Source organism: Neophocaena asiaeorientalis, unplaced genomic scaffold (assembly GCF_003031525.2).
Source record: "Neophocaena asiaeorientalis asiaeorientalis breed wild unplaced genomic scaffold, Neophocaena_asiaeorientalis_V1.1 scaffold14, whole genome shotgun sequence".
Classification (NCBI taxonomy): domain Eukaryota; kingdom Metazoa; phylum Chordata; class Mammalia; order Artiodactyla; family Phocoenidae; genus Neophocaena; species Neophocaena asiaeorientalis.
This window is the reverse complement of record NW_020175192.1, coordinates 6,481,055-6,495,270: the sequence shown is the minus strand read 5'-3', so window position 1 is coordinate 6,495,270 and position 14,216 is coordinate 6,481,055. Positions and strand designations below refer to the sequence as shown.

Here is a 14,216-nt window from a genome sequence, read left to right as displayed (position 1 = left end):
AAAATGCAACTTCAATCAAGGCAGGGAAACTATCTGGTTCACCATTGAATCCCCAGGACCTAGAACATGTTGACCAACTGACCACGCTGTACTTTAAAGAGAAACAGAGACAAAATTCTATTTTACATGCTGTGAAATAGTTATCCATCCACCTCTATTTCAGAAATAGGAGAAATAAGATATAGACTATAAGTGATTTTACAAAGAACAAAAAGCTAAAAAGTCACAGAGCCAATATTTTTATAAGGAAAACTTTTATAGAAGTATAACAAGTATACAAAAATGCCCACCCATCATTAAGTATCTAGCTGGATGAATTTCACAGATTGAATACATTTATGTGACTGTCACCCAAACCAAAAAAATTTTAAAAACACCTGCACCCCAGAAGCCTTTCTCAGCAAATACTTTTCCACCAATTAACCATTATTCTAACAACCAGTATCATAGATTACTTTTCCTTACTTTTGAACTTCATATAAATGAAATGATATAGTATGTTTTTTTAAGACCAGTTTCTTTCACTCATCATCACGTGTGTGAGATTCATACATGTTGTACGTGCAAGTTTGTTCACTATGCTTGTTGTCTCATATTCTAAATATATCACCATTAATTTATCTGCCTTACTGCTGATGGACATTTAGATTTTTTTGCAGTTTGAGGCTATTACAAATAGTGCTACAATGAATGTTCATGAGCATGTGTTTATCTCCTGGGTATGTAACTAGGTGTGGAGACGTTGGGTCCTGGGATACACACGTATACTCAGCTTTAGTAGGTATTGCCAAAAAGATTCCTAAAATGATTGTTCCAATTTACACTTCTACCAGAAGTGAGAATTCTAATTGTTTCACATTCTTGTTAACACTTAAAATGTTCATTTTAGCAATTATGGTGAGTGTGCTATGGTACTTCTTTGTAGTTTTAATTTGCATATTCCTGATGACTCATGAAGTTGAGTACCTTCAGATATATTTATTGGCCATGTGGATAACCCCTTTGTGAATTGCCTCTTCAAGACCATTCCCCATTTTTTTCTACTGAACTTTCTTTCTTATTGATTTGTCTAGCATCTTTATATATTCTGGATGTGAATCTTTTGATGAATTTATGTATTGCAAATATCTCTCTCCACTCTGTGACTTGCCTTTTTATTTTCAAACATATATTTGACAAGTAAAGGTCTTAATTTTAATAGGTTTTCTTCTATAAATCAATTATTTTATGATTAGTACTTTTTTGGTCCTATTTAAGAAATTTTTGCCTAGTCTATTGTATATTGGTTTTCTACTTCATTAATTTCTACTCTCACATTGATTGTTTCATTTTTTCTATTTTCTTTAGGTTTATTAAACTGTCTTTTCCCTAACATCTTGATTTTGAGTCTCAGATAATTAATTTTTAGCCTTTCTTAAAAAAAAGTATACATATACTATGAATTACACTCTAAAGAACATCTTTAGTTTCATTCCACAAGTCTTGGTATGTTGTATTTTTATTGTCATCCACACAGAAGGATTTAAATCCAGAATTTCTAATCTTAATCCAGAATTCTTTCAACTCAAGTGTACTACTCTTTTATTTCTTTGGCATACATAAATGAATGGTTTTCAAACTTCTATGTGAAAAACTTAGATACCAAAAGGAATACAATTGCCATTTTTAGTTTGCATATTCTGTGCCACTAAGTGGTCAAGGTTTTTCTTTATTTATATTTTTATATTTAACACTAACAATACCTTGGGGGTATGTACTGTTATCTCCTCTCTACAAATGGAGAAACATGTTCAAGGAGATTAAGGAGTTGCGTCCATCTAACATGTAGTGGAACCAGGATTTGAAGATATCCAGGATAAACTTCGCTACCTCTAAGGTCTGTGTTCCTTTTCTTTCATGCTTTCCTACTCCATGCTCCTTCTACACACAGATCATGCATTCGATTCCTGGAATCTAAGAATTATAGCTAGAATGAGCAAAGTGTATCAGACTCTTATATTTTGCAGGTAAGAAAACTACGTTCCAGGGAAGCTGTATGGCTCATCCATCCAGATTTCTAGCACAATGATTTTTCTGCCCTTACAAACTGCTTCACAGCTCACCTTTCAGGATAAGTCAACAGTGCCACACCATCAACGATACTTACATAAGCAGTCAGTTCACTTGACCGCAAAACTTGAAAGGTAAATTTGTCAGTATTAGTACAAAAAAAAATACAGAACCCTGACACTAGTCCCCATTTCACACTTAAAAATATTTTCGTAACTTCTTTAAAAGTTTTCTTGCCTCTCACTGGTTGTCACTGAGGGGAGTAAACACGGAGAACAGAGAATGAGAGCTCCCAAGTTGTCAGCAAGAGTACTTCCTGGGCATGCTCCAAACTCTCATCTGGGTTTAAAATTGACTTTGGGAACAGAGTTCCGGTGTGTGGATTCTATTAAGGCTGACTGATAAAATTCCATCTGCTCGTGTTTTGTTTGTGTGTGTGTGTGTGTGTGTGTGTGTGTTTATCTCTTGGCCTCTGGCACTTTTAGCAGCTTACCCCCTTGCTCACCAGGGAATTCTACTAAAGGTACCCAGTGCTTTGATACGGGGTCCCTGTGGGCTGTGATAGGAAAAAGATTGTACCTGCATGGTTTAATTTCTCTTCACTATCCAGACTCCCTGCCAGAGAGAATCTCTGTCACATAGTCTAAAGGCAGAGATAAAGCCCATGAGAGAAACTATAAGCTGTAATACTCTATTCTGAGAAAAGACATCATTCCCATGAATGCCTTGTAGCTTTTGCTGAAAGACAAAAAATGTTACTGCTCTACAGTAAGGAGAAATGAGAACTCCTATTCCCAAGGGAGAGAAAATACATCTCCATGTATGACAAGTAGTTAACATTCTGGATTGCATCTTCCTGGGCTCTTATCATGATGTGAATTTGTTTTCTATTCACTGGCTTGAATAGTAACAAAATCATACTGAAATGTGAATGAAGCACCAGCTACACATTTTATTACAACTTCCATGGTAATCTGACTGGGGGGGAAAAGTTTAGGAGAGAACAAAAGCAGAGAGCAGTTAATCAACTCTAGTATTTGTACCCTACATTGGAAAGCCAATCTGTTTATTAGTAACAAGCCAAATGCTTCTTGAAATGAATAATTTTTTAAAGCTTTGCCCACATTATACAATCGGAGTTTACGTAAAGTTCCTAAAGTGCTAACAAGTACTAACTTGCTGACAAGACTGTTTACCATCCCTTTTGGATGAAACATAAAATGAAGTCTTGGCCACAAGGCTCATAAAAACTAACTTATGCCTGTTTTTCCCCCCCAGGAGTAGATGTACTAGTTGTGAGGTTCTGGATAAACCTACTTCAGATTTATTCTTCATATTAAACTGCTCTGAGACAAGACTCATAGTTCTTATAAACCTAGTATAGCACATAAGTTTAGGTGAGTTTGAAGGTGTGCACTGACAATGTATGTACTGGGGACTTTTAAGACTTACGAGATGATAACAAAACTCCTTCTTGAAGTGAACTCTAGCATTTCAAGTGGAAATGGGAGATGTTATTAATTATTTTTAATATTTTATATACATGATTTCCTCAGGCGATGGCCTGACTGTTAGAGAGCTGCTCATTTTTATCATGGGGCTAACTGCTTTTAAGAAGTGGAGATACATGTTTACTCACTGCTAGATTAGATGCTTACCAATCCTTACTTGGAAAAGGAAAATATTCGATACATGACAAAGCCTAGAAATGAGGGCACTGGATGAGAGAAATGAACATTCCTAATGTTTCTTCTAAGGATATATCAGAGTCAACATGTCCTAAGGAACTGTAATAAGACCTCTGTATACTGGTGAGGAATATAAGCAAATACTGCATATTTATTTAATATTGTGTGGCAATAACAAAAATCATAATTTCAAGTATTATTCTCCTTAACGTATTCAGTTTTTTAAAAACTGGGTGCTGAAAGGGATACCAAATAATGTAAGGAAGTGAGAACATATTATGTTAGGAAAGTCAATACATTTACTGGAAAAACAACACTTTTAAGTTGTTGGCATGAAAAAGGTCAATCCTGAGGGAACCTGAGTGATGGTGGCATCGGGCTGCGTGAAACATAAGGAGGGATGAGGTTGTAACACAGGTAATGGAGAGAAGAGCAGAGAGAGAGAGAACAGAGGGAGAGAGAGAGACAGAGAAAGAACAGAGGGGGAGAGAGGGAGAGAGAAGAGAGAGAGAAGAGAGAGACAGAGAGAGGAGAGGAGAGAGACAGAGAAAGAACAGAGGGGGAGAGAGGGAGAGAGAAGAGAGAGAGAAGAGAGAGACAGAGAGAGGAGAGGAGAGAGACAGAGAAAGAACAGAGGGGGAGAGAGGGAGAGAGAAGAGAGAGAGAAGAGAGAGACAGAGAGAGGAGAGGAGAGAGAGAGAGAAAGACAGAGAGAGAGAAAGGGAGGAGAGAGAAGAGAGAGAGAGACAGAGACAGAGAGACACAGAAAACTGGGGAAAGGACAGGAATAGTAGAGGACTTCAAATGACAGTCAGCCCTGCTATTGGAATTTGGACAGCTTCACAGATACGCATGATGGCAGGGCGGGATACAGCTGACATTTGGACCATGTGTGTGCAGTATAACAGCATTGTACAATTTCGTGGAGATCTCTCTCTATATATATATATAAATACATATATATACACACACTGTCATATATATATACACACACTCTCATATATATATACACACTGTCATATATATATACACACACTGTCATATATATATACACACACTCTCATATATATATACACACACTCTCATATATATATACACACACTGTCATATATATATACACACACTCTCATATATATATACACACACTCTCATATATATATACACACACTCTCATATATATATACACACACTCTCATATATATATACACACACTGTCATACATATATACACACACTGTCATATATATATACACACACTCTCATATATATATACACACACTGTCATATATATATACACACACTCTCATATATATATACACACACTGTCATATATATATATACACACACTGTCATATATATATATACATTATATAATCCCTTCACAAATATATATGAAGGGATTACATACATAAGGAAATTACATATATATATATGTTAAGGAATTATATCAAATATTGATATTTTTTGTCTCTCTGGATGACAGTGTTATATGAGATTTTCATTTCTATATTGATCCATTCTTTATTTTCCAAATTTTCTATAATAAATATTTATTATTTTAAAATACATAACTATAATTTTTCTAACAAAGTCTAAAGTTATTGAGTATCTGTAGCTAACTTCTGAAAAGGTAAGAACGTGAACACACTTAAATTACATTTAAATCAAGTATCTCGCCTCCCTGCATCTTGCTAGGTGTTTAGAGACTGTACTGCTAATTTTTAATGAAAATAGTAATTTTTACCAGTTAACCAAATTTATGATTCTATTTTATTTATGTCGCTGTCACTGTTATTTCTTGCATTCTTGCTTTTTTTCCTCAGCATTTCCTTTCCTTCATGCTGAAGTATTACTTTTAAAATACCTTTCAGAGAGAGATTATGAATGAATGGTTAACTTTCTTAATCTTTGTCTATTTGAAAATGTCTTCACTTTACCCCTTATTTTTTAAATGATAAGTTATAGGTGGGTATAAAATTCTGAGTTGTCGAGCATGTTTCCTTCAAACTAGAAAGATACTACATTGTCTTCTGCCTTTTATTATACTGTTGAGAAAACTGTCAGTCTACTATTTTTGTTTTTAGTTAGAAATCTGCCATTTCTGGTAGGAATTTTTTAAATTTCCACATTTAAAATATTTCAGATATATCACACATTCAGAAAGGTGCATTAAATATTTATACCTTGTTTAAGGAAGGTAAGTACCCATATAACTACTATCTCAGCCAACCCATAAAATATCACCAGCATCTTAGAAGCTAATGATGTGTCCGGTCCCAATCCCCGTCTCTTCTCTTCTCTCGAGAAGTAACCAATATCTTGACATTTAAGATTGTCACGTTTTGAGGTTTTTTTAATTAGAGGAGTTTTACCAGGGGTATTATACCTCTAAACAGTATAGTATAGTTTTACCTATTTATGGAAAACATAATTAAATACCACCAAATAGACCAAGACCCCCTCCATCTCCGTTAAGAAGAGAGCCAATTCCCTCTCTTTTCATTCAGTTTTCTGGTAGCTTTTCAACAGGCCCTCTTTCCTTGGTGGTCTGCAGTTTCACTGCATTGTGTCTACAGATTATGTTTCTTCATCCTTCTCATCATACAGACCGCAATTTCAACCTGAAACTCATCTTATTTTAATATGGAAAATCCTTACCCATTATGTCTCCAAATATGATTTCTTGGGAAGCTCCTCTATCCTTTTATTATTAAAATTTTTTCATATATATGTTGGTGTCTCAACATTTGTGCCCCATGCCTCTTAAGTATGCAGTATGTATTTTTGAAAATCTCTGTCTCTCCACATATTCTACATAATTCCCTAAGTACTACCTCTCAGTTTACTAGTTTTATGCCTGTGTTCAGTCTAGAGTTTAACTAGTTTTTAAAAAAATATGTACTTCAGTAACTACATTTCTAATTTTTCTACTTGTTCTTGTTTCATGCCTGTGTTTTTTCTTTTCCATTGATACTCACTATACAGTTAACTCCCTGATTATGTGAACATTTATAGAAATTTCTTAGAATGTTTTATTTGTTTAATATCATCTAGAGAACATTTAGGTTCTGGTTATTGACATTTCGTATTTTTTCTTAGCGTGAATTGTTTACTTGTGTTTGGGATTGTGGTTTGCGGCTACACGTGGAGGGGAGAATATCTCCTTTTTACTCTTCACTTACGCCTACTCTCTAGTTGGCAGTCTCTGTCTTTACTCAGTTTCTTCCAAGCTCTCAGCTCAGAACTTAGTCTTATATTAGTGATCTTAAGATATCATAGATCTCATAACTGTGCCCATGGGTGGTTTGTCTCGAATTTGGTCTTAAGTCTACATCTATGTCCTTTCATCCCCTCTCTAAAGATACAGCCTCATGGAAGTCACAGATTCTGGTAACTATCCGCAGTAGCTTTTCCCAGCTTCCTTTCACAAATGAGTTTGGGGAAAGGAACACTACTTCCCTAGTTCCTAGTTTCAATTGGTAATTTTGTGCTTTAACCATTACTTTTAAGTGTTTGGATTCCTAGAGATGCTTTTTTTTTTTTTAACATCTTTATTGGAGTATAATTGCTTTACAATGGTGTGTTAGTTTCTGCTTTATAACAAAGTGAATCAGCTATACGTATACATATATCCCCGTATCTCTTCCCTCTTGCGTCTCTCTCCCTCCCACCCTCTCTATCCCACTCCTCTAAGTGGTCACAAAGCACCGAGCTGATCTCCCTGTGCTATGTGGCTGCTTCCCACTAGCTATCTATTTTACATTTGGTAGTGTATATATGTCCATGCCACTCTCTCATTTAGTCCCAGCTTCCCCTTCCCCCTCCCCATGTCCTCAAGTCCATTCTCGACATCTGGAGACACTTATTTCTGAAAATCATGTATTACTTTTATAAAATAATAATAATACTATGATTTTGTTTCAAACACCACTGAATGTGGGATGCATTGGCCAATGGTAGTGAAAGTCAATTTTAGGATAACCTAAGTACAGAAAGATGATATCAGGACCTTGAGAACAATTTCAGAGATGAAAGTGTCCACAGTTATCATGGGTTCAGCTTCTTCATTACAAAACAGTAGGACTGAGACCTAGGGAAACTGTGAATTGCTTCTCCAACATTTAGATCCCAAGCATGTGGGAAAGCCGGACAGAGTGAGATTTTATTCTTTATTCACCAAGGCAAAGTCTATGATAAGACTTCTTTAAGATGAGCTGTTCTGCCTCTTGGAAATGCTGCCCAAGGGCCAAGGGAAATTGTCTGCACTACAGAAGGCAGAAACAAAGAAATCAAATTGTTCTAATCTGCACCACCATACAAACTGCGAGGCTGGAGGAGCGAGGTCAATCAATATGTGTATTATTGCATTTAGTCCTGGCTGGAACACTGTTACAGACAAGCCTTAATTCAGGTTGCTGCTCCTTCTATCTGCAAAAGTCGGCCAGGTCCTCTGTGTTGAATTCTTATTGGTAAGTCTTCCCCCCTGCTGGAAAGTGTCAGCATTCTGTGTATGGACAAGGCTATTCACATCTATATATTGATTCCAGCATCCAAGTGAGAACCCTTTTCAAGTGACAAGGTCAAATTAACTTAAAATACACACACTGAAAGTATGTAGTAACTGGAAAAAAATATGAAGATCTTGCTAAACACTCTGGGTTTCTGATCCACTTCAATAAGGAAGAAGTTACTGATAGGAATAATAGAACTTTCCAAAAAGTAAATTACTTAATAGATTTAGATTTCTTCTCCTCCAATCCAGTAACTAAATGTAATATTAAAATCTTAATAATGCTTTCTGGGTTTTACATAACTTATTCTCACTAAGACTATGGGAATTAGTTATTGTAATAGCTACTGTGGTCCCCACTCAGATCTCCTTGTCAGGACCCATCACCCACTCCGCAGCCACAGGGGAGTATTAGTTCTGGCTGCTCATGGCTGCGCTCCTCTTGCGGCATTGGCCTTGACCTCAGGGAGCTTCCACACCTAAGATTTTGCTTCCTTCCAGAATGTGGCCTGTGGCCACCTCCAAAGAGCATCCATGCTATTCATCTGGCAAATGCTTTACTTTTCCTCTTTATCAGAAAAGAGGTTCAGAAACAGATCTTGCTCCCCTGGGATTGACTGACCACAGAATACATTCACACTGCCAGTTGTCATCCCTTCCACCCTCCAAATGGCCCTGGACTATCTGGCCTTTTCACAGAATACTACATTGGTCCATTCTATTGATATAATGTTAATTGATCAAAGAGGGACAAAAAATGGCAATGACATTGGGGGCCTCGGTAAGAATGGGCTTCAGAGGATGGAAGGTAAACCCTGTGAACACTAAGGGCTCCCCTGTTAGTAATGTTATTAGGGACTTGGTGGTCTGGGTTGTGCTAGGATATTCTCTCCAAAGTAGAAGAAGTGGTACCTTCTATCACTAAAAAGGAAACACAATGCCTGTTAGATATCTTCAGGTTCTGAAGCCAGCGTATTCCCACTTGGGAATACTGCTCCTAACCACGATGGGAACCTAGCAGACCCACTACGAGCCAGGCCTGGGTCAAGATTCCACATATTATCTGAACCACTCTAATGGGGGGCAGGATAACTTTGTACCCCAGATATCAATGTCAGCGTGGACCCAGTATCTAACAGTTCTTGAAAGGCCTACGTGCTATTTCTCTTTCCTCTGCATACATTTACCTGAGAACATGGTGGTAGGTCCCTCCGGGGAAGATTGGGTAATCCCTAAGGTATGTTCTTGCCAGTGTTGAGAATCCTTCATCTCGACCCACCTCTTCTCCATTAAATGGATTCTGGGCCCAAGAACTGGCTCACATCTGGAAACTGAGCAAGGATGCTGACCATTTAGCATCATATGGGGTAGCTTTCCTCAGCCTCCTGAGCATCTATTCTTGACTTATTTGTTGTATAAAATAGGTATTGTTCTTGGTGGCTGCCTGTCTATCTTGCCCCGAAGAATACTGTGTCCTAGTAACCATTTTCAGAACTCCCTGCAGGCCAGGCCTCTCTGCTGCTGCTCAGACCTTGAAACTGATTACAATAATTGTGCCTACTTGACTGGACTCTACTAAGTGCAGCCACCTGGACTCCACAACATCAGATCCTATTATCCCATTGCTATCAAGGAGCCCAGCTGTGTAACGTCTCCTGCTCTTCTTCCCTGGCCTGCAGAAGGCAGAGTAGCACTCAGCTTTCCATGAGATTTTTGCCCAATTCTCCAGTGTATTCCTTCTTGCTTTGGGAACTGTAGTGTCTTTCAGACACTCTAGAATGCAGCTGGCCTTCCTCCAACATGCTCATTTCTCTGGGCATTTTGATCCCTCCTTCCACTGTGTGCCATGGAAGTTCTAGCATTTCACTTTAACTTAGTGTGGGCCTTAGCTTTCTCCAAGCTTTCAGGAGCATCCTATCAGGATATTCGTGTCACCTCCTATGGTCCTCACCAGGGCATTAACTACTATGTGTCCATGTCTATAAATTCTTCATAAAATCAGATAACTCTTAAGTCTGCTCCTCTGATATAGTACCTACTGTGGGTGGCAGTCCCACATGTATGCCCCGTGCTCTTGCCAACGAAATCCTTAGCTCCTTCAGTGTATAGGCCCTTTCCTCCCTTACAGTATCCATTTCCTGGGCAGATATCTTACGACTTGATCCTAGTTATTCTACCTCTACCAACGAGGGCTATCAAGGGGCATGACGGGAGATTTTAAGGGGGAGGGGGTGTTGCCATGAAAGACAAAGGTCTCTGTACAGTCTTCAAACAAATGGGGAGCACTAGTCTTCAGCTGAGGGAAGTGAGTCACTTCTGCAGTCTCGGAGCTTTCGAGGCAGTCTGAGGAGTCAAGATTTTCTCTTTCTTATTGAAGTACAGCTGATGTACCTATTATCTTAGTTCCAGGCTTACAGGCACATTGCAGGTTGCTTCTCTTCCTGCCCAGTAATGCTTTTTCACTTCCTAAAAGGTATGAATTCCAGGTGTTACTTCCCAGTGAACCTTCAGCATTCAACTGCCCATCTCACAGATTGTCTCCAGGGATCCCAATCTAAAAAGTTATTATCTTTCTCATTTATACAGTGAGGCTTGCCAGAGTCCCAGGGGGTAGTTAGCAGAGCCAGACCACTTATCCAATTTTGTTAACATCAACTCAACTCATATCCTGGTCTACCACAACGCTAGCATTTGCCCCCCGCCCTGCATTCTAGCACTGTACCTATGGATAGGATTGAATTTCCCGTTGGCTTTTCTTTGGGCTGTGATGGCACCAAGAGAAGACATTACCTTGACAGATGGAGTAATATGCCCTTCAGAGTAACTAATAACTAACTAAATAACTAACTACTTAGCAGAACACTCAAGAAACCTTTCTGCAATGGCATGAGCCATTCCATATTGATGCATGAATTCACCATCTTTCTTAATACCTACTGGTATCCCACAGAGGTTGAACACCCAGTTTAAATCCTCAAAGCCTTTCCTAACTGTTCAGGTCACATTTTTCGTTCTCCTTTAACACAGTCATCAAGTCCTCAGTGGTAAGATAAAGTGCCAAGTGTCATTTTTTAGTAGATTCTTGGCGGGGGAAAGGTTTCAGGTCATGTTCAAATTTTGACTCCACTCGTTATTAGCTATGACCTCTTGACAACTTGAGCATGTAATAAGTTCTCTGTGTCTCGCTCACCTCATCACCCATGATCAATCCTGACATCATAAATAGTGGGATATCAAGCCCCTGACACGCCCCCTAAAGTGTTGTACTATGACGTATAACTTCCACAACAAATAACTGTTGTCAAAAATAATTAACCTGCCCATCGATCCATGTGGTGATGTCCTGCTCTCCCAGGCCGGACGAGGAACGGACGTTCATGGCCAACAGGGCCGCTCTTCGTCCTGTCCGCCGTGGAAGGCGGGGTGTGGCATCCGGCCGGACTCTCGGTCTCCCGCCCCTGCCTCACAGCGTGGAAGGGGCCGGGGTCCTCTGAGCAGCAGGCACTCTCGCTTCTCAACTCCTCTTCAAGTGCCTCGCAAGCGGCCCTCCCCGCGGTGGTGGGCGGGGCGGGGCGGGCCCGCCGCCGCCTGCGCGCCCCCGTTGGTGCGGGAGCGTGTCCGCCCCAGGCAGTTGCCCCTGCACGGTCGCCCCTCTGGTGCCGGGGGCTGAGCGGTGCCTTCGTGCTCTCGGGAGCCCGCTGCTCTCGGGAGCAGCTCCCTTGTGGGGTCGAGACGGTAAGGGAGGCGCGCCTGTCGCTCTGGCGGGGCGGGTGCCGCCTCACCGCGGCCGTCCTCGCCGCGTGCCGCGGGGACTGGCTTGGCCAGGCGCGCGCCGCTTGTCCCTCCTTCGCCGGGGTGCACGCGGGCGTTGGAGCGACCGCGGCGGCCTGGCGACGCGAAGCGGGCCGTCCGGCTTTCCGGACAACCTCTGACCCCGCCCCCGATCCCGGGGCGGACGGAGGAGCCTGAGGCTGCGCAGGCTTTGCCCGGCCCTGACCGTGAACGCGCACGTGGGCCCCACGCTTACCCATGACGCCCCTCGCTCACGCCCGGCCGGAACTGCTTTGGACGGTGTGTATTTTTTAATATCACACGCTTTGAATATTATTGGGAACATTTTAATGTGAATTTGATATTAGATGCTATTAAGGAAATATTTCTATATTTTGGTGCTATAGTGGTATTGTGAATGGTTATTTCAGGAACTATGCACAGGCTCCGGGCGCGCAGGCTCAGCGGCCATGGCTCACGGGCCCAGCCGCTCCGCGGCATGTGGGATCCTCCCTGACCGGGGCGCGAACCCGTGTCCCCTGCATCGGCGGGCGGACTCTCAACCACAGCGCCACCAGGGAAGCCCTATGCTTTTTCTTTTGAGATGTAACCTAAGGAGTTTGGGGTCAAGTGTCATGATATCTGTAATTTGGTTTTAAAAACCTAGAGCAAAATAGCTAAAGGCAAAATGTTAACAAATTATTAAATCTAGGTGATAGGTACATGGATGTTCAGTACATTATGCTGTCAACCTTTTTACATGTTTAAAATTTTTCATTATAAAATCTTTAAATAAATCTTGCCATCTTAATGAGTATAAAATTATATAGAGGGAGAACAAATAGGGTACAGTGTAGGGTACATAGAAAGTGCTCAGTAAGTGCTATACAGTATTCTCCTGCTACTGGGAATTCTCTGTTCTAGAGTGAGGACCCATGTGTTCACTCAGAGTAAGTGATGTGGTCCCTCTGAAATTAGTCTCACTTAGCACTCACCTTTTAGGGTAATGAAGGGGAAACCAATGTTGTTTGTCAAACAAACACTGTTAGCATGAGTACAGCATATGTTAATACTATTGCAGCTTGATGATAAATGATCAATAAGTGAAGTAGACACCTACAATACCAGATCATCCGTGACTTCCCTGCCATTTGGTATGCATCCATTAAGTGATTGATGCTTATTAAAGGATTGACAGGTCAGCAAATATCTTGATTTTCTGTGCTTCAGAGATGTTCCAGTCCATGAAGATATGATTTCAGGAGGTTAATATGCATTTAGCATATAAATAACTTACAAAGAGGAAGTTGCACGTTTTCTTACCACCCCATTAGGCTATTTGATAATTTTATATCCTGCGGATTGCTTTCAAAATCTACGAGAGTATAGAAATTATTTGGAACAGTTCTCTCATTTCAAAGATGAAGAAACTTAAGTTCAGGGAAATCTAAGGGTTTCCCAGACCAGAAAATAGGACCTTCAGTTTTCAGTTCTGTGTCGTGATATATAAAAGGCATACAAAGGGTGCTTTAAAACAAAACTTTGGATGGGACTTTAACATAACATGGAAATTACTCCGTATTATATTCTCAATTTTCGTTCCATCAAATACATACTAATTGTTTACCATTGTTGACAAGCGATCAGGATGCTACAGGAAATGCACTGTGTTTCTTGCCTTCAGCAAGCTCAGAACCTACTGAGGGAATTAAATGAACAACAGTAAACAAGTCAGCTGAGAGCTGTGGTGACATCAAATAGAGAGGAATGGGTTATGCCAGAGTTGGCCACGCAAACAGAGTAGCTGTCATGGAGGAACTGGATTTAATCCAGGTCGCAAAGACAATAAACTTTTATTCACTGGATGAAGTAAGAATGACAAGGGACAGTATGAGTAATGACACAAAAACGTAAAAGGGCTTGGTGCCTTCAGAGAAAAATGAGGCATGTGGTGCAGTTTGGTGTGTGCACTAGGAAGGTGGGGTATCAGGAGATGAAGTCACCTGGGAATGGTCCTCAACTATGGCTTTGTAGAATCACCTGGCAACTTTCAAAAACTACTGATGTCCAGGCCCCACTTCCAAACCAAATGATACCTGGATACTTGAGGGTGGCTGCAGGCCTGGGTATTTGAAGTTCCCCAGGTGATTCTTGTGTACGAGGTTGAATACTAGTGAATTCAGGTGAGCTTGCTATGAA

At 40.3% G+C, this 14,216-nt stretch overlaps 1 protein-coding gene and 1 pseudogene across 1 annotated transcript in view; one reads left to right on the top strand and one right to left on the bottom strand.

Moving 5' to 3' along the window:
* The window catches only part of LOC112413127 (dnaJ homolog subfamily C member 14 pseudogene), a 32,790-nt pseudogene extending 20,513 nt beyond the window's left edge, over window positions 1–12,277 (bottom strand).
* The window catches only part of KCNU1 (potassium calcium-activated channel subfamily U member 1), a 171,975-nt gene continuing 170,010 nt past the window's right edge, over window positions 12,252–14,216 (top strand). Inside the window, exon 1 of the mRNA XM_024764958.1 lies at window positions 12,252–12,317. The gene's annotated coding sequence lies outside the window, so the exon portion shown is untranslated. The remainder of the gene's footprint in view (window positions 12,318–14,216) is intronic.